General features: G+C 47.7%; 1 protein-coding gene and 2 non-coding genes across 3 annotated transcripts in view; all 3 read left to right on the top strand.

The window, feature by feature from the left end:
* The window catches only part of TRIM44 (tripartite motif containing 44), a 511,513-nt gene that overhangs the window by 385,425 nt on the left and 107,902 nt on the right, over positions 1-18,186 (top strand). The window lies entirely within an intron of this gene.
* LOC147729238 (U4 spliceosomal RNA) lies at positions 8,865-9,004 on the top strand. The gene has a single exon (XR_015309239.1). It is a non-coding gene; the product is annotated as a U4 spliceosomal RNA (small nuclear RNA).
* Positions 11,059-11,198, top strand: LOC147729237 (U4 spliceosomal RNA). Its single transcript, XR_015309241.1, has one exon. It is a non-coding gene; the product is annotated as a U4 spliceosomal RNA (small nuclear RNA).

The following is an 18,186-nucleotide window of genomic DNA, read 5'->3' as shown; positions in this document are numbered from 1 at the left end:
TCCTCCCAGAGAAAAGAGCATAGGGCCAGGATGAGGGCTGTCCAACTCCAGATAGAGAGGGAGGAGGTAGCTCTGGCTCAAGCTAAACTGACCTTAGCTCAAGCTAAACTTACCTTGGCTAGGGAACAGAAAATAAGTGGCTTAGATGCCACTGGTGGCAGCAAAGTTCCTAAAGAAAAAGACAGGGCCTATGACAATAGAAACCTGACAAAAATTGTGCCCCCCTACAAGGAAGGGGATGATATCCACAAATGGATGACTGCTCTTGAGAGGGCCTGCATGGTACAGCAGGTCCCTGAGGATCAGTGGGCAGCAATTTTATGGTACTCCTTTTCTGAGAAAGGGAGGGACAGGCTCCTCACTGTTAGACCTGAGGATGCCAAAAACTACTCTGTTCTGAAGAGTGCTCTTATTGAAGGGTTTGGCCTAACCACTGAGCAATACAGGTTGTTGTTCAGAGACACCCAAAAAGCACAGACTCAGGACTGGACTGATTTTGTAGATTGTGCCACTAAGGCTCTGGAGGGTTGGCTGCAGGGAAGTAAAGTTTCAGACTATACAGGATTGTACAATCTTATGATGAGAGAACAGATCCTTAATAACTGTCAGAACCAGCTGTTGCATCAATACCTTGTTGACTCTGATTTGACCTCTCCCCAAGAATTGGGAAAGAAGGCAGACAAATGGGTCAGAACAAGGATTAAGCAGAAAAACCAGAACCAAGGTGACCAGAAGAAAACAGACCAGAAGGGTGGGAATCAGAAAGATAAAGAAAAGGACCAGAAGTCTTCAGGCCCCCAAACTAGCAATAAGGAGGGGGTTCCCAAAATGGAAACAAGAAAAAGAAGAATGATGGCCCAAAGAAACCTTGGTGTAATACCTGCAAATCAGTTTCACACTGGGGCAGTGAATGCACTAAGAAAAATCCAGTCCCCACCACTGCAGCTCCTAAAGCAACTGCACCCCCTAGTACAGTCAGCAGTGGTGGTACACAGCCAAACGGTTTAGTAGGGTTGACCCTGGGTACTGAGGTGGAATCTGGCCTAGTCAGAATCCCCACACAGGCAGTTCTCCTATATGATGTGGACATATCATTGCCCACTGCAGTAAGCCCCAGTAACCTGGGCAAATATAGGCAGACTCCCTTAATTAATGAGAAACTGGCTCAGGCCTACAGGGACACTTGTGCCAGTGTCACAATGGTGGCACCTGGCTTTGTGGACCCTGGACAAATTGTACTAGGTGAAAGTTACCTAGTGACCAATGCAAGCAACTCCACTACTTCCCATAGTGTGGCTGTTGTGAACTTCTCCTGGGGAGGGGTAGATGGCCTAAAGAAAGTTGTTGTGAGTGCAGACCTCCCAGTAGACTGTCTGTTAGGCAATGATCTTGAAAGCTCAGTTTGGTCAGAAGTGGAGTACAGGACTCATGCAGAAATGCTAGGGATTTCAGCTCATGTCCTTGCAGTGACAAGGTCTCAGGCTAAGAAGTGCCTTCCTGAACCAGTGGTGGATCTTGAAACAATAGACCAACCACAACCCAAGAGAAGGAGCAAGAGGGTTAAGGCTGTGCCTTCCCACTTGCCCCAGGTTGAGGATCAGGTTTCACAGGAAACTGATTCTGCAGTCCAAGAGGAGACTGTCTCAGAGGAGCTTGAACCTGATCAGGTTGAGTTTCTGGGGACAGGGGGACCCTCAAGGGCAGACCTGGGGCAGGCCCAATTAGATTGCCCTTCACTTGAACCCCTCAGACAGCAAGCTGCTGCTGAGGCTGCAGGGAATGCTCAAGGTACCCATAAAGTGTATTGGGATGAAGGACTCCTTTATTCAGAGGCTAGAGACCCCAAGCCTGGCACAACCAGGAGGTTGGTTATACCTTTGAAGTTTAGGGGCTTCCTTCTTACCTTGGCCCATGATATTCCCCTTGCAGGACACTTAGGCCAGAATAAGACTTGGGACAGGCTTGTTCCACACTTTCACTGGCCTCACATGTCAGAAAATGTCAAGGAGTTTTGTCGCTCCTGTGTCACTTGCCAAGCCAGTGGTAAGTCAGGTGGCACAACAAAGGCCCCCCTGATACCACTACCTGTGGTGGGGGTACCCTTTGAAAGAGTTGGAATAGACATTGTGGGTCCCATGGATCCTCAAACAGCATCTGGGCACAGATTTATACTGGTGGTAGTGGATCATGCCACCAGTTACCCAGAAGCAATTCCCCTGAGGACCACCACAGCTCCTGTGGTGGCAAAAGCCCTCATTGCAGTTTTCTCAAGAGTGGGCTTTCCAAAGGAGGTTCTTTCAGACAGAGGTACTAACTTCATGTCTGGATACTTAAAAGCAATGTGGAAAGAGTGTGGAGTAAACTATAAGTTTACCACACCCTACCATCCACAGTGCAATGGGCTTGTGGAAAGGTTCAACAAGACCCTAAAGGGAATGATAAAAGGTTTACCAGAGAAGCTTAGGCGGAAATGGGACATCCTTTTACCCTGCTTGCTCTTTGCTTACAGAGAGGTCCCACAGAAGGGGGTTGGCTACAGCCCTTTTGAACTTTTGTTTGGCCACCCTGTAAGAGGTCCATTGAGTTTGGTGAAGGAAGGATGGGAGTTACCTCTCAAAAAGCCTAAACTAGACATTGTGGATTATGTACTTGGTCTCCGCTCCAGGATGGCTGAATACATGGAGAGAGCATCCAAAAACCTTGAGGCCAGTCAGGAATTACAGAAAGCCTGGCATGACCAAAAGGCTGTTCTGGTTGAGTACCAGCCAGGGCAGAAGGTGTGGGTGTTGGACCCAGTGGGGCCAGCAGCTCTCCAGGACCAATGGACTGGACCCTACCCTATCATTGAAAAGAAGGGAGAAGTCACCTACCTGGTTGACTTTGGCACCCCTAGGAGCCCCCACAAGGTGCTCCATGTCAATCGTTTGAAAGCATTTGTTGACAGGGAGGACATGAGTCTCCTCATGGCCACAGATGGGGAACAGGAGGAAGAGAGTGACCCTCTCCCAGACCTGCTTTCCCAGAACCCTGATGATGGTTCAGTTGATGGAGTAGCCTTGGCAGGCAGCCTCACTGAGCAGCAACAGGTGGACTGCAGACAGGTGTTGCAGGCCCACAGACACTTGTTTTCACTCACACCCAGTCAGACTAACTGGTGCACCCATGAGGTGGATACTGGTGACAATCTGCCTGTGAAGAATAAGATCTACAGGCAACCTGACCATGTCAGGGATTGTATAAAGGCTGAGGTGCAAAAGATGTTGGAGCTTGGAGTGATTGAGCCATCAGAGAGCCCATGGGCTAGCCCAGTGGTCCTTGTGCCAAAACCTCATACCAAAGATGGGAAGAGAGAAATGAGGTTTTGTGTGGACTACAGAGGTCTCAATGCTGTCACTAGGACAGATGCTCATCCCATTCCAAGAGCAGATGAGCTCATTGATAAATTGGCTTCTGCCAAGTTTCTGAGCACATTTGATTTGACAGCTGGCTACTGGCAAATCAGACTAGCTGAAGAGTCAAAAGCCAAAACAGCATTCTCTACCCCTAGTGGGCATTATCAGTTTGTGGTAATGCCCTTTGGTTTGAAGAATGCACCTGCCACTTTCCAAAGGTTGGTGAACCAAGTCCTTGCTGGGTTGGATGACTTTTGCGCAGCATATCTAGATGATATTGCTGTCTTTAGCTCCACCTGGGAGGATCACCTGATCCACCTGAAGAAGGTTCTGGAGGCCCTGCAAAAGGCAGGCCTGACTATCAAGGCTACTAAGTGCCAGATAGGGCAGAGCAAGGTTGTGTACTTGGGCCACCTAGTAGGTGGGGGTCAAGTTCAACCACTGGAGAGCAAGATCCAGACCATACAGGACTGGACTCCTCCAACTACCCAGACACAAGTCAGAGCCTTCTTGGGCCTGACTGGGTATTACAGAAAATTTGTAAAGAACTATGGGTCCATTGTGACACCATTGAATGACTTGACATCCAAGAAGATGCCCAAAAAGGTTCAGTGGACAGTTAGCTGTCAAAAGGCATTTGATGACCTGAAGAAGGCCATGTGCTCTGCACCTATCCTGAAGAGTCCTGACTACTCCAAACAGTTCATTGTACAGACAGATGCTTCTGATTTGGGGGTGGGAGCTGTGCTTTCACAACTTAATCAAGATGGTCAAGACCAGCCCATTGCTTTTATTAGCAGAAGGCTGACCCCCAGGGAGAAACGTTGGTCAGCTATTGAGAGGGAGGCCTTTGCTGTGGTTTGGGCCCTGAAGAAGTTGAGGCCATACTTGTTTGGTACTCACTTCCTAATTCAGACAGACCATAAGCCCCTCTTGTGGCTAAATCAGATGAAGGGTGAAAATCCCAAACTGCTCAGGTGGTCCATTTCCCTACAGGGGATGGACTTTACAGTGGAGCACCGCCCAGGGACTGACCATGGTAATGCAGATGGTCTCTCCAGGTACTTCCACTTAGAACATGAAGACTTATCTGGTCAAGGTTAAGTTTAATGTCCCTGCGTTTGGGGGGGGGGTTATGTAGGAGAGTAGGGTCTGCTATCCTATGGTCACCCCAATTTTTGCTTTTTGCTTCACTGGTTTTCGACTTACTGAGGCTGTGGGCCTGCTAATCAGACCCCCAGCCTGCTGTTCTCTCTCTAAATTCATAATACATGTGCTATAGGTACATACCACAATTGGAAATGGACTCCTTGTCAGCCCCTGTACCATGCACTATAGGTGCCCAGGGCATAGGTGCCACCAAGGCCTACCAGGGGCTGAAGCATAGCTTTTGCCACCCCTGGCTGGTTCTTAAATTGACACAACTGGCTGAACACTCAGCTGGGGCAAGTGGGTGTAATCACCCCTTGCTTAGATATAGTATACCTATATCTAAACCTATATCTGGACACATATATAGCCTGTAAGCCACTCCTATGGAAGGCCTCATCAATCCTGGAGGCAGAGTGCGTGGTTTTATGTGAGATGGTGCTCTGGCGTGAGCTGAGCCTGTCTGCAGCTGTCGGGAACAACTCCCTAAGCTGATCCGGGATAATGCCATACCATATACTCTTAAGCGCATTATAATCCTCGCGGTTATATAGCAACTTTGGTTTGGCTTTATCAAAACATGTCGTGTAAGGTGTCATACGAATTGGAATACTACCCCCTCGCCAGTTCTGGCGACGGGGGTAGCATTCCACCCTTCTAGAGGGAGAAGACATGTTACTTTACTGAAACGCGGTTGATTTAAAATGAGCCTCAGATCCACAAAATGGATGCCCCTGCCACAGACACGGGTCTGACCTCCTGCTGCTGACCGAAACCCGGCAGAGGAGGCCTGGACAAAGAGTTTCCTGTCACAGGGCGGTGTCAAACCACCCCAGACAGGAGATAGTGGATTGGAGTAGGGAGGTTTCAATGAAACCAGACACTGCCTGGGGAGCACAAGGCTGCCCCTTGCAGGATCCGGCCAAACCGGTTCTGGGGCCTCCCAGCCCCTGTCCCAGCGCGGCCAGGATCAAAGGAGAGGGGTGTAACCACCCCCTTCCTGGGTCCCACCCATAGGAGGGGACCTAGCAGGATGTCCAACCCCCTAGATTCGAATAAGAGGGGGAGCAGTCCCAACGGACCTCAGATCATCCTGAAGAAACATAAGAAACGAAATCTGGACCCTTCGACTTTCTACACGACGTGAGAAGACTGAAGAATCTCCCTTGTGGTCAAGGAGTGACCACCCTGTGCAAACAGGCACCATCCAGCCCTCGACCCTTGCTTTGTTGCAGTTCCCGCCGGAACTCGAGCGACAGAGATCGACGAGATCAAGCTTGCCTGCCTTCTACCTGCCCGATCCACAGTCCCTGCAGAGCTGAGACCCGTGGAGGCGACCGGAAGCGTGGGGCACGCCATCTTGAAAAGGCCACGAGACGCTGACCGTGCGGCCCACGAGTGACCCTCGAAGCTGTACACCGGGGTTTGAGAAGCCCCAGCCCCGAGCTCCACTTGCACCAAAGCTCACCCCTCCACACTCGCTGAGTGCTGCGTGGGGCCCTTCTGCTTGTGTGCGCTCGACGCGTTGGCCCGGTCACTTGCCAGCTGGCTTGTGGCCCCTGTGCCGACGAACTTTGAAATCCGACTTGCTTTTCTGGTTGCTCCAGATCTGCACCAGCTCCTGTGAAAAGGAGCACCCACTCTGACCCTCCTGGTTCGAGTGATAAGCAATCTCCCGGTTCCGCGTGGATTGCTTTTGCCAAGTGCTGTTTGCTACAATCTTCAAGCCGACGGTGCTGACGGCGAGAGCCTACGTGGGACAGATCGTGACCTGCTCCTGGACGTCGCAGATGCCCCAGAGCCCACGTGACAGCGGAGAGAAGCCTATCGACAACCGCCTGATTGCGCCCGACATTGCCTGGTTCCGTCCTGGTTCCACCCTGGTCACTGCTGAGTGACCCAGACTCTGTCCCCTCTGCTTTCAGGTACTTTTCTACATCGATCCACCCTTGGATCGCACCGGACACTTCTGCTTCACAGCGCCTGCAGCTGCAACAGCTCCAAGCACCCAGAACCTGCGTGACAGAACCCGACGCCACTTCGACCCTGTGCACCCACGGCCTGTGGGTGAGGTAACTTTGCAACGCCGGTGTCTTTACACTGGTACACACCTCTAGGGTCTGTGTCTAAAGTTTTGTGTTCCTAGGTTCAGCGGAAGTATCTTTTTATTCACTTTAACTGACTTTTACGCACCATTGACAGTGCATTGGTGCGCGCCGCACTTTCCGTGCTGCACCCGTCTCCTGTGGGCTACTCCCGACTTCTTCATTGCTTGTCCTGACTGCTCCCAGCGAATCTCTAGGCCCTAGGCCTAACCATTGTTCGTAAAGTGTTACTTATACCACTTTTTTGATATATGGTCTGAGTGGCCACCCGCCCTCATCCATAAACGTGCAACTTTATATGTGTAACAGTGCTTTTGATTTAACGCTTGTGCCCCTTTCCTCATAAAGAGTACTGGGGAGTAATTTAGAAATAAATACATATATTTTTATAATATATACTTGTGTGGTGTCCTTTCATTTGATTACAGGATTGTATGTGGTAAAACAGCTCGCTTAACACGACCTCTTAAGTTAAGCCTTTAAGGCTGCTTAGTCCATGCTACCATTAGGATAGCTTGTCTACAAGGTTGACTTACAACCTGACATCTTTGGGGTTTGTTTGGACTGATACCCAGTGGTTCCAGAATTGGAAACACTACATATCAGGCCAACTTCTCACAACGGGTTTCTCTGTTCATTCTCTGGTGGGTCCCCGAAGGGACCCGAGTGCTGATTATATTTTCTCGAGGAATAAACCCTTCTGTTCACTACTTGGCCTGTGTATCTCCCCCTTCTACCGATAAAGCTTGAATTGGCGAAGAGGATGGACCCGAACCCAGGGGTGCAAGCACAAAGAAGTCACTGTCTAAATACATAGATAATAAATATAATAAAATGATCTAAATATATAATAATTATTATGAAAACATAACACAACATGGTTGTTGTGGAAAACTCACTAACTGTAATTTCCCATATAGCTGTAAGTCAATTGGTAACCCTCTGCAGTCTCAGTAGAGAGGCCAAGAATTGAATTTGTTTGAAAAGTGAATCCTGTTTTGATCCTCTGGGGCAGACACATATTGATGGGTAATGACCTGGTGTGAGGAGGCCACCTTTGCTGCTATTGGCTCTGGTGTGAGTTTAGTGCAGCCAGTGGGCCAAGATGAGCTCTGGTGACGTCTTCAATCATAAATTATGCGGCAAGCGAAAGTTGGCTAAATTATATGTCAAGAGAGTTAAATTATGCGGCGCATTCTGTGCAGTATTTAACCCCAATGTTCCCTTTTAATACTTGTTTCTACAAAATGATTCGAGCACTCTTAAAACTACAAAGTTTTGTTAAACCGGGTCTGGTTGCTCTTTGATTAATGCATAAACTACAGGGGCTTGAGTTCGAATGTATGGTCACATGTTCAAATTCAGGGAGTACCCTCAGCCTTTCATCCTTCTGAGGTCAATTAAATGAGTACCATTGAGTTGGATAACAAACGTCTGTTATTCAGCGCCATGATGCCCGTCTGGGGTAGAACGCGCACATTCAAAAAACACGTTTTGTTTTGTATACACGTCACCGAAGAAAAATGGTTTCACTCTAAGTAAGGATTTTGCTTTGCAAGGAAGCACTGGACGATAATATTATTTAAATCTGTTCATCCATACTCCCGGAATCAAAAAGTTTCTTTAAAATGTACAACGTGCGCGCAGCAGAAAACAGCTCAACATGTGGATGTCACCCAATGAAAGGTGTGCCTCTTTTATTCTGTGGCCACAGTGGGTATTATTAGTACCTCCTTTCACTCCGTGTCTCTGCTTTGAGCTACTAGAAGCCGCTTGACCCAATGCAACATCGGATCTCAGAGCAGTATTGTACATTTCATATGTAAAGCGTTAATGCCTCTCTAGGAAGCACTGTAAGGTTTAAGACTTCAGGCCCAGAAAAGAGAAGTGAAATTATTAAGATGTTCTTTACTCAAAGTGCCCTCTTGAAATAACTGTTGTTTTAAGAACATATCTGTGATGTCACAGGAATTTTTGCTCAAGCGGTGACCGGAACCTTTGAAAGGAACTACTAATTAGCATATGTACCCCCAGAATCCTTTGCGCACAATACATCGTGTTTATGAGGCTGCCAGGTACTAGAGTGCAGTTCAGAGTGTTGCTCCTGGTGAGTTATTGTTATCTGCGTCTCAGAGTGTTGTGTAAGGGTGACTTTTGCTCGCTGTAGGTGTCTTAAGTTTCATTTCCGGTGCGCACCTCGCGTGACTTACCTCTCTTTAGCTTTGCGCAGTGGCAGTATCGTAGCCAATGAGGTAGAACCGAGGCGCGATTATTGCTTATTGAAAACTTTACCCAATACCCCGCTGTGGCGACTTGAAATATAGTCGACATTGCAATTTTTGACAGTCTCCGAGGAGGCTGATTTTACTGTCAAAGAAAGAGAACTTAGGAACTGAATAAGAGGGACAACCCCGAGTGGAGCTGAATTTGGGGTTTTAACCGTATTGGGTTATTATGGCTTTAATGTGTTATTAGTATTCATGAGAGGTACCTAAAACTCATTATTTTGTGAAATAACATAGTTATTATGTGTTTTTGTCTGCATGTGTATTTAAAAATCCCAAATGAAATGCGGCAAACACCTTGCCATACCTGAACTAAAGCACCTTTACCCAACTAATTACTACAGAAGACATTAATCCAGCAGGTGCAGTGGCACTGGGGCCCTTTGCAGCGTAGTGACGGCTGTGTTTCTCCTTCACCCTCAGGACGGGGACCCATTTTTACGGTTATATTTAGAAATCTTTTTCGTCAGTAAATGTCACCCATCGATCAAATCTAATGTAGTAAAGAAAATTGATGTTGATGAAGACAACCGTATTAAATGTAAAGCGTTTCCTACATGACGTGTATTTTCCTAATACTATGCCATGTATTACATTGGCCCGGCTCGTGCTCTGCCTCTTAGGGCCGAGCTCGAGCCCTGTCTCGCCTCTGTGGATTTGGTGCTGCTCCAACTCTACAGCAGAGAGTGTACCATTCAGAGCCCCGGGCATATCCAACTCCTGGCCCGGCCACACTTCTTGCTACCGGAAAGCATCGTTTGATTGATAATGTACACCCTCTGCTGATCGAGAGGTCACCCACCAGTGGTTACTTTGTAGCTCCATTCATTTATACTAAAGGTGCTAAAAAAGAAGCTTAGAAGGGGAAATTAGGTACACATTCTTTGTTGTGTTATGTTTTTATCAGTATTTTGTATGTAGGGCATTTTCTGATATTTATTATTCATGTATTTCGACAGTGACTTATGTGTTTAGTTAGTTCCAGGAATGATGCTGTGTGATGTCATGGTGGTTGGAATGTTTAGCTTGAGAGCGCCTCGGGGCATTCCAGGCTGGACGGCTCCCTCTGTTCATTCTCTGTCGTGTTGCTGTAGGGACCCCAGTGCTGGTTTTATTTTTCGAGGAATAAACCATTCTTCTGTTCACTGCTTGCCCTGTGTATCTCCTCCTTCTACCAATGGAGCCTGAAATGGCGATGAGGATCGGACCGAACCCAGGCGTGCAAGCACAAAGAAGTTACTGTCTAAATACATAGATATTTGTAAATGTAATAAAATGACCTACAAACGTAATAATGATTATGAAAACAAAACACAACGTACTTGTTGGCGAAAACTCATTAACTGTAATTTCCCATATTGCTGTAAGACAATTGGTAACCCTCTGCAGTCTCAGTAGAGAGGCCAAGAATTGAATTGTATAAAAAGTGAATCCTGTTTGGATCCTCTGGGTCAGACACATATTGATGGGTAATGACATGGAGGGAGGAGGCCACCTCATCACAATCTGTACTTCCATACTCCCGGTATCAAAGAGTTTGTGTAAAATGTACAATGTGCACGCTGCAGAAAGCAGCTCGACATGTGGATGTCACGCAATGAAAGGTGTGCCTCTTTTATTCTGTGGCCACACTTCGGTATTAGTACTACCTTTCACTCTGTGTCTCTGCTTTGAGCTACTAGAAGCCGTTTGACCCATTGCAAAACAGGATCTCAGAGCAGTATTGTACATTTCATATGTAAAGCGTTAATGCCTCCCTACGAAGCACTGAAAGATTTAAGACTTCGGGCCCAGAAAAGAGAAGTGAAATTATTAAGATTTTCTTTACTAAAAGCGCCCTCTTAAAATAACTCTTGTTTTGAGAACATATCTGTGATGTCACAGTATTTTTTGCTCCAGCGGTGACTATGAAAGGAAACGCTAATTAGCATATGTACCCCCAGAATCCTTTGCGTACAATACATCGTCTTTATGAGTCTGACAGGTAATAGAGTACAGTTCAGAGTGTTGCTCCTGGTGAGTTATTGTTATCTGCGTCTCAGAGTGTTGTGTAAGGGTGACTTTTGCTCGCTGTAGGTGTCTTAAGTTTTATTTCCGGTGCGTACCTCGAGTGATTTACCTCTCTTTAGCTTTGCGCAGTGGCAGTATCGTAGTCAATGAGGTCGAACCGAGGCGCGATTATTGCTTATTGAAAACTTTACCCAATACCCCGCTGTGGCGACTTGAAATATAGTCGACATTGCAATTTTTGACAGTCTCCGAGGAGGCTGATTTTACTGTCAAAGAAAGAGAACTGAGGAACTGAGTAAGAGGGACAACCCCGAGTGGATCTGAATTTGGGGTTTTAACCACATTAGGTTATAATGGCTTTAATGTGTTATTAGTATTCCTGAGGGGCGCCTAAAACTCATTATTTTGTAAAATAACCGAGAGAGTTATGTGTTTTTGTCTGCATATGTATTTAATAATCCCAAATGAAATCCGACACACCTCGCCATACCTGGCTTAAGGCACCCGTATCCAACTAATAACTACAGAAGACATTCAGGTAACACCCCAAACACCTCCCTGAAGCAACGCCCACATTAGAGTGAGACCCCCTGAAACAACATTGCCCTCTGTACAAAGGTCATAAGAAATTGATAGGTTTGTTGGCTGTGTTGTGAGGGCGGAGGCATCGATAATCCAGCAGGTGCAGTGGCACCGGGGTCAAGTGCATCGTAGTAACAGCTGTGTTTCTCTACCCACCCAGAGGACGGGGTCCCATTTATACGGTTATGTTTAGAAACCTTTGTTATCAGTAAATATCACCCACTGATTAAATCTAATGTATTAAATACATTTACAAAAATGAGGTTGATTAAGTCAACCTTATTAAATTTAAAGTGTTTCCTACATGACGTATGTTTGACAGATTACATGCCATTTATTTCGATGAACTGACACGTTCTCGGCCTCTTACGGCCGAGCTCGAGCCCAGGCTGCCTCTGTAGATTTGTAGCTCCTCCTACTCTACAGGAGAGAGTGTTGCATTCAGAGGTGGCGCGAGGGATTTTCTGGACGCCATGTTGGATAGGAGCTGGTGTAACCGCTCCAACTGTCGACCGTGGAAGATGGGTCATGGTCTCAGCTCAACACCGTGTGATTCTGCGCAAATCACTTACGGCTCGAGCTCGGCCGTGAAAGGCCAAGAACGTGTCAGTTCATCGAAATAATGGCATGTAAATCACACCTCTTTGTGAATAAAAATTAAGAAAAAAAAACGTGCTGCGTAGTATGAATATGCGCCATGTACCTTGGGCCGGGTTCGTACTATACAAAACAACGCAAATATATATATTTAAAACTTTCCACCAAGGTTTCCTGTGAGAACCTACCATAGGGTGCTCTTTCTTGAACTTAAGTAACACGACAGCATGACAGTCTAGTGACCCTAGACTGGACTATCTCAAAGAAACACATTAGCAATCTATATTCCTTATATTAGAATTACCCCAAGCGTCGGGCTAAATATGGAGAGTTTTTTCAACAGCAGTACCTCTTCACATCGGTAGGTGGTGTCGTTCGGCTCTGCGTCCGCCATTGGCGTCGTGGTCGCCGGGGTGACGTTGCAGCTACTTAGACACCGCCCTCGCTCGCTGAAGTCAGTCCTTTCTTTTTCCGCGCCAGCCAGCGCAGATCCGGGAAGAGCCTCAGTCATTTTTTACTAAGATTTTCTTGCCTTTTGTCGACTTCTTTTTTTAAGTCTTCGACTCCAAAGGAGCACGAGGGATGCCTGGTTTCAAGGCCTGCGGTACCTGTCATCGCTGAATGTCGGTGACGGATCCGCACAACGTGTCTGTTTTGCCTGGAGCGCGAACACGACCCCAAGACGTGCTCCGACTGCCAGTCAATGGCGCCTAAGGCTTTGCGGGAGTGGTCCTGAAATCTGCTTGAGCACCGGCAGTCAGCTCTGCGCCATTCGAGATCCCGGTCGATAGGTAGGTAGAGGGACCGGTCGCAGAGCCACCACTATTCCGGTTCGAAATGTTCATAGTCTTCGCACTCAGTGCTCAACTTTTGCCTTACCAGCGCCCCTTGGGTGTTCACAAAAGTGATGTCGGTGGTCGCAGCTCATCTGCGCAGATCAGAGGTTTCAGTCTTCCCATATCTCGACGACTGGCTGTTAAAGGAGGGCTCGCCCCAGGCAGTCGTCTCCCACCTCCAGACTACGGCCGACCTCTCGCATTCGCTGGGGTTCTCCACCAATGTGCCGAAGTAGCACCTGATTCCCTCTCAGAAGTTCCTCTTCATCGGAGCGGTTCTGCACAAGCCGTGGTTTCGGGTCTATCCTCCCGAACAGTGAGCCCTGGATATTCGGGTTATGATTCCGATCTTTCAGCCTCTATCCTCGGTTTCGTTCAGAATGACCCAGAGGCTGCTGGGCCTCATGGCCTCCTGCATCCTGCTGGTCGATCATGCCTGGTGGCATATGTCGGCTCTGCAGTGGAACCTTAAGTTACAGTGTGTGCAGCATCAGTGGAATTTGTCTGATTGCTTCCAGATCCTGGAGGCCAGTGCACAACAACTGCAGTGGTGTCTCATGAACCAGAACACTCTCCCTTCCCCAACCAGACCACACTATGGTGACGGAGGCATCCCTTCTGGGATAGGGCAGCCACATGGGAGAGGCGGAGAACAGAGGCCTCTGGGGAAGTCTGGGCTTCACATCAACCTTCTGGCGATCCGGGCGATTCGTCTTGCGCTGCAAGTATTCCTCCTCTCTGTCCGGGGAAGAGTAGTGCAGGTGTTCACGGACAACACCACCGCCATGTGGTACTGCAACAAACAAGGTGGGGTGGGGTCGTGAACCCTCTGTCAAGATGCCTTCGCCTCTGAACATGGCTGGAACATCAGGGCATATCCCTGGTTGTTCAACACCTTGCAGGCTCTCAGAACGTCAGGCCGGACGGACTCAGCCGCAGATGCATGATGGATCACGAATAGTGTCTTCACTCGGGGGTGGTGCAAGGTCTCTTTTGACAGGGGGGAGCCTTGTTTAGATATATTCGCCAACGAAGAGAACGCACAATGTTAGAAATTCTGTGCATTGTAATACCCAAGGCGGCACTTGCTCGGTGACGCTTTTCGTCACGATTGGAGTTTCGGTCTGTTGTACGTCTTTCTGCCTATACTACTTCTGCCCAGAGTGCTGAAGAAGATCAGGTGTGACCGGGCCTAAGTCATCCTTGTGGCTCCGTAATTGGGTACGAAGAGTCTGGTATCCCGAGCTGCTCAACATGGCCATCGATCCTACGATCAGACTGCTTCTTCTGTCGCAGCAGCAGGGGACGGTCCTCCACCCCAACCTGTCCAGTCTCCACCATCTTGCATGGAGATTGAGTGGCGGCAGTTGACAACCTTTGACCTGCCTCCTGAAGTCTGTGACGTAATCTTGGCAGCCAGGCCTCCCTACAGTAAGACAGTATACGCCTGTCGGTGGAAAACATTTGTGGCATGGTGCACAGCAAAGGCTGTGGAACCCCTTTCTGTCCCTCTTTCTAAGGTTCTCTTGTTCCATCTCTCTTTAGCCCAGCAGGGATCTGCTCTGGGCACTATCAAGGGCTATCTTTCAGCTATCACTGCGTTTCTTCGGCTGCCAGATCAGCCTTCTCTTTTCAAGTCCCCGGTAATTAACCATTTCTTAAAAGGCTTAATACATCTCTTTCCTACAATCCGCTTAGTTATGCCTCAGTGGGACTTGAATCCTGTTCTACCCTATTTAACGTGCGTTCCCTTTGAGCCGCTTCATAAATCTCCCTTATGTCTCTTGTCTGTTAAGACTGCTTTCCTGGTAGCCATCACTTCTGCTAGAAGGGTGAGTGAGCTCCAGGCCCTTTCTTCCAAACCTCCTTTCCTGTCTTTTCATCTGGACAAGGTGGTACTCTGGACCCCTCCATCCTTCCTACCTTCCGACTTTGCCCACCTTCTTTCCATCTCCGCATCCTACGAAGGAGGAAGAGAGGCTCCACCGGCTGGACCCAAAACGTGCTCTCTCCTTCTATCTGGATCACACAAAACAGTTCCGGGTGGATGATCAACTCTTTGTTGGCTACGTAGGTGCAAAGAAAGGTCAGGCCATACGCAAACAAACCATTTCTCAATAGGTCATATTGTGTATTAAGGCATGTTATTCTCTAGCTAAAATGGAGGCTCCAGTAGCGCTAGGCGCCCATTTCACCAGGGCGACGTGGCCACTACTGCCTTGGAAAGAGTAGTTCCTCTGAATGACATCTGTCAAGAGGCCACGTGGGGATCTCTGCACACTTTCACCAAACACTGCTGCTGGACAGCCAAGTCCGGAGTGACTGCTTCTTTCGCTGTTCTGTTCTCCAGGACTTTCTGGTGTGATCTTGGTTTACTAATCCACCACCGGGGTTGGTATTCCTGGGGTATCTATTCTAAGGTATGGAATCTATATCTAAAAGTGTTTCTTTCAGATGAACAAGTTACTTACCTTCGATAACGATATATCTGTAAGACCCATTAGTTAGGTATAGATTCCTTACCACCCCACCCTTCCTCCCCGTTCTGCGAACTAATTTCTAGGGTTAAGGACATCCTTTCAAGGCCCTAGTTTTATGCACTAGTGGTCAGTGTCTTGCACGCTCTGCGTTTTTGGCGCGGAAAGTCGTGTACAGAACTGACGTCCGCTCACGAGGATGGCGTCTAAGTAGCTGCCGCGACGACATCCCGGCGACCACGCCGCCGACAACAGATGCATAGCCAACAAACGCCAACTTCCAACACGCAGAGGTAGTGCTAAAGAAAAAACTTTCCGGATCCAATCTGACGCCTGGGGATAATTCTAAGGTAAGGAATCTGTAACTAACTAATTTTTCTTACAGATATACCGTTACCGAAGGTAAGTAGCTTGTTCATTTATCCACCTCTGTGTCTGGTGGGGTCAAACCACTTCCTGTATTGTAGGTCCCACCCCCAGTGACATATCCACCCCAGGACTCCGTTTATGTACACTCACTAGGGTAGTTGTAGCACCATCATTGTCATGTGCTTTATTACTGCCCGTCTCGAAGTTAGGCCCAGGGTGTTCTGATGTCGCCTGTGCTCTGTTATATGAAGGAGAAAGGACCTTTTATGGTGCTCACCCTTCTGTTGCGCGTTGTTCAGCATGCAGATCAGAGCGCCTGACTCAGCGCGTGCTGCTCCCGGCACATAAACACCAAATATGTCCACACTTTGTGTAGCCCTGGGCATATTCCAAATCTTGGCCCGCCACACTTCTTGCTACTGGTAAGCCTTCGTTTGATTGATAATGTACACCCTCTACAGATCTATAGGTCACCGGTAGTTACTTTGTAGCTCCACTTATTTATACATTTACAGTAAAAGTGCTCAAAAAAATCAGAAGTTTGAAAGAGGAAATGTGGTTTGTGTTTGTCATTCATTTGTTTGTTGGTCATTTTCTGATATTTATTATCCATGTATTTAGGCAGTACCTTCTGTGTGTGGTTAGTTGCAGGATTGATGCTGTGTGATGTCATGGTGGTTGGAATGTTTAGCATGAGAGTGCCTCGGGGCATTCCAGGCTGGACGGGTCCCTCTGTTCATTCTCTGGTGTGTCCCCGAAAGGACCCGAGTGCCGATTTTATTATCTTGAGGAATAAACCCTTCTTCTGTTCACTGTATTTTGTATGTAGGTCATTTTCTGATATTCATTAATCATGTATTTAGGCAGTTACGTCTGTGTTTGGTTAGTTCCAGGATTGATGCTGTGTGATGTCATGGTGGTTGGAATGTTTAGCATGAGAGTGCCTCGGGGCATTCCAGGGTGGACGGTTTCCTCTGTTAATTCTCTGGTGGGTTCCCGAAGGGACCCGAGTGCTGACTTTATTATCTCGATGAATAAACCCTTCTTCTGTTGACTACTTGGCTTGTGTATCTCCTCCTTCTAGGAACATAATATCAATTGGCGACAAGGATGGGATCCAAACGCACCCATGCAAGCACAAAGAAGTTACTGTCTAAATACATAGAGAATAAATGTAATAAAATGACCTACGTATATAATGATTATTATGAAAACATATCACAACATGGTTCTTGGCGAACACTCACTAACTGTAATTTCCCATATAGCTGTCAGACAATTGATAACCCTCTGCAGTCTCAGTAGAGAGGCCAAGAATGGAATTTGTGTGAACGGTGAATCCTGTTTTGATCCCTGGGGCAGACACATATTGATGGGTAATGACCTGGTCTGAGGAGGCCTCCTTTGCTCCTGATAGAAATTGGTTCTGGTGTGAGTTTAGTGCAGCCAGTGGGCCAAGATGAGCTCGCCTGTTGGGCGTCTTCAATCATAAATTATGCGTCAGGAGAGAGTTGGCTAAGTGATGGGTCAAGAGAGTTAAATTATGTGGCACATTCTGTGCAGTATTTAATCCTAATTTGCCATTTTAGTACATGTTGCTGCAAAAGGGATCCCAAATGCAAAAAATAACAGGTGATGGACTGAATGCAGAACAATGTCATACATTCACCCCAGTACAGAGATCTGGGCCTAAATCCATCGTTTTTTTTGCTCACCATGCCATTCCAGTTTGAACCAGCCATATGGAAATCAGTCTTGACCCTGTGCCCCATGGGAACAGTCCAGCCCGAACTGCCAAGCCAGGTCCTCCCTGGACTGGAAACAAGCATCCAAGGACCGGTTTCGGGCTTTCAGCCCTCATCGGCCTGGATAGCTTGATTCCAGTGGCATGGAGAGCACGGGACTCACGTCTGAGCATACCCGTCTCACTCGGGGTGACAAATGCAAAAAACAACAGGTGATGGACTGAATGCAGAACAATATCATACATTCACCCCAGTACAGAGATCTGGGCATAAATCCATCGTTTTTTTTGCTCACCATGCCATTCCAGTTTGAACCCAGCCATATGCAAATCAGTCTTGACCCTGTGCCCCATGGGAACAGTCCAGCCCGAACTGCCAAGCCAGGTCCTCCCTGGACTGGAAATAAGCATTCAAGGACCGGTTTCGGGCTTTCAGCCCTCATCAGCCTGGATAACTTGATTCCAGTGGAATGGAGAGCATGGGACTCACGTCTGAGCATACCCGTCTCAAACGGGGTGACAAATGCAAAAAACAACAGGTGATGGACAGAATGCAGAACAATGTCATACTTTACCCCAGTACAGAGATCTGGGCCTAAATCCATCGTTTTTTTTGCTTACCATGCCATTCCAGTTTGAA

The sequence above is a fragment of the Lissotriton vulgaris genome, chromosome 2_2, assembly GCF_964263255.1.
Source record: "Lissotriton vulgaris chromosome 2_2, aLisVul1.2, whole genome shotgun sequence".
Classification (NCBI taxonomy): Eukaryota; Metazoa; Chordata; class Amphibia; order Caudata; family Salamandridae; genus Lissotriton; species Lissotriton vulgaris.
The sequence above is the reverse complement of the archived record's forward strand: the minus strand, read 5'-3'. Positions and strand labels throughout refer to the sequence as shown.